This window comes from Protobothrops mucrosquamatus, unplaced genomic scaffold (genome assembly GCF_001527695.2).
Source record: "Protobothrops mucrosquamatus isolate PMUCROS unplaced genomic scaffold, P.Mucros_1.0 scaffold850, whole genome shotgun sequence".
Classification (NCBI taxonomy): Eukaryota; Metazoa; Chordata; class Lepidosauria; order Squamata; family Viperidae; genus Protobothrops; species Protobothrops mucrosquamatus.
The window spans coordinates 461,642-464,376 of NW_015387105.1; the positions used below are offsets into that span (position 1 = coordinate 461,642).

A 2,735-nucleotide genomic window follows, 5' to 3' on the forward strand; every position below is an offset into this window, starting at 1 on the left:
TTCATATCACAGGATTGCTATTATGGGGAAAATAGGAGGAAATAACATTACCATATGCCTCGTGTCTTTGGTTGTACAAAATAAAAGGTGGGATGTAAATCTGATCAAGTCCTACACCCAACCACATCAAAACTTCCCTCCAGCTTGCCTGTTTCTCCATTCTAGATCATCACAGCCAATCTCCTGTCACCAAATCCCCAATTTCTTTTCAAATGGCCCTCTACCAACCATGACAGACATAATGAGTTATTCTAGTATGTGCACAAAGTAGCAGGAAAGCCTTTGAATCTAATAGTCTCAAGAACTATTTATTTAGTTCAATAGTGAAGTGAGAATCAGTGTCCCTGAAGACCTAACTGAGTTAAAAACAAGCAGATCTCATTTCAAACAGGTGCCCAAGACAGTTTCAAATTGCATACTATTTTGGAAGTCTGAAGTGGATGATTAAAGCCATTACCGATACAGATTATAAGATTTTTTTTCTGGTGAACTGTGCAGGAAATATTTTTTCTAATACTTCTTAACCTTTTTTTTTTTAACCTGGGACCTTAGATTTTCATCTATTCACCAGACAGGTGAAAAGCTAAAACTTACATGTTCTTAATGTTTTTCAGCCATTTATTTGCTTCTGAGCATCCACAGATGCAAATAATGAGACAGTATCACAAAATAGGAATTAATTCATCGATGCATTTTTAAAAGTAAGAATAAAAAAAATGAGCATGATCCAGTGTCATTCAAATTAGTGAAAATGTTCCATTCCTACAATTTATTCTTTGTTGCCTTTTTCGCTGAACAAATAAAAATGTGTACTAGTTACTCAGTAATCATCTTCATATGCCCCTCATCTGAAGAACTTTTTTTGAGGAAAGTGCCCATAATTGTGCTCTATCCATACCAGTATTTCAGCAGTTTTTACATTTTTATTCTATTTTGTTCTATTCTATTTCTATTCTTTAAACCAGAGGTCCCCAACCTTTTGGGCACCAGGGACCGGTTATGTGGAGAGAGGTTTTTCTGTGGACCAGAGGGGATGTGGTTTTGTGTGCTGCCTGCATCCTGTGGATGGGGCTTTCCTTTGTATAGACCAGTTGCTGGTCCACAGACCGGGGGTTGGGGACCCGTTTTAAATTATGTAGACTTCAACCCCCAGAATGCCCCAGACAGAATTCTGGGAGTTAAGTTCACGCAGCTTAAAGTTGCCATAGTTGAGAAACACTTATCTAGACCAGGACTTTTCAACCAGTGGTACGCTTACCACAAGTGGTACTTTGGCACATGGCAGGTGGTACATGACCCTCCTAGACAAGTGTAGCGGGGGAGGGGAATGAGCTGAAGCCACAGAAGCCTGAGGGAGAGGCAGCTGGAGCTGCAGGACTGTCGGGGCTGGGAGAAGCCCCAGGAGCACTGCAGGGCTCCAGCTGATTGGCTCCAGCTGATTGGCGCTTCCATAGCTGGAGGTGAACTGAAGAGAAAAGGAGGTGGGAGGAGAGGAGAGGATATAAAAGGAGGTGGTTTTGGCTGTGAAGAAGCTGTGAAAGGAGAGCTCAGCAGGCAGGGAGGAAAAAGAGAAGGGAAGAAGCAGCTGTTGCTGGAAGAAAAAGTCCCCTGGTTCGTTTTCTCCAGCCAGGAGAATGCAATCAGCGCTGATGAAATGAAAAGCCGGGAGACGAGCATGTCGTAAAGGAGGTTGGTTTATTTAGTTCTGGGTCAGCTGGCAACTTGATTGGGTTACATAAGGATTTTTGTACATTTTTACAGCATTTTGTAATTCAGAAGCTCGGTTTGTGTGCTTTTGTTATTGGAATATTTTAGTCTGTTTCACAAGGGCTAGCAATAAGTCCAAAATGTTGGTTTAAACAAATGTAATTAGTTTTACCCCCTTATCTTGAGTCTGTCTATGGCTTTTAGCAAGTTTTCTTTGTAGGTAAAGAGGCTTAATTTAAGGCTATCGCTTTTTGCAATTGCCGGAGCCTTTCAGGCTCCAGTTGCAACATTGTGACATGCCTGAGGCAGTTTAAAGAGAAAAAAAACGGAGTTAATGTTTCTTTATTCTGGGAGGGTTTTGTGAGCATTTCTTGCTTTGCGCTTGATTCCTGTGTCTTTAAGGGAACAGTGAAGGGACTGGGGTGTGTATGCATTCTTACTACACTGTGGAAAGAGAGGAGAGGGAGAGAGGAAGAACGGCCAACCAGCCAGCTGGTAGTGGTGCATAATAAATACAGTATGGATAAATTCATCATACATTTGTCAGTGTAAAGGCAAAGTGATTCAGAAAAGGAACAGCCACCAAAGAAATTAAAACCGGTACTTTTTCCCTTTTTTTCTACAGTTTGTAACATTTTATTAGATTATAGAATAAAATACAAAAATACAAAAGCAAATAGTAGAACACAGTGGGGAGGGAAAAGGGGGGAAAAGTGAGGGGGAGAAGGGAAAAGAAAAGGCATTGACTTCCGACTTCCTCTATTGCAGTAGAAGGAAGCATTAACATTGAACCTCAACTTTTTACTTTTCCATAATATTATAAACTAGCCATTTCTATAACAACAAATGAATCTAATCAGTAAAACCCAAAATCTCCCCCCCTTTTTTTAGTTATCAAGTTTTTGACACCTTGCTAAGCACTGGTGGTACTCAAATATTGCCATGTCCTAAAAGTGGTACAATCTATGAAAAGGTTGAAAAGCCCTGATCTAGACTATGTGAATGTAGTTCTCAAGAACTGTTATACA

The 2,735-nt window shown here is 40.4% G+C and overlaps 1 protein-coding gene across 1 annotated transcript in view; it reads right to left on the bottom strand.

Moving 5' to 3' along the window:
- MTR (5-methyltetrahydrofolate-homocysteine methyltransferase) overlaps positions 1 to 2,735 on the bottom strand; it is a 78,706-nt gene that overhangs the window by 73,396 nt on the left and 2,575 nt on the right. The window lies entirely within an intron of this gene.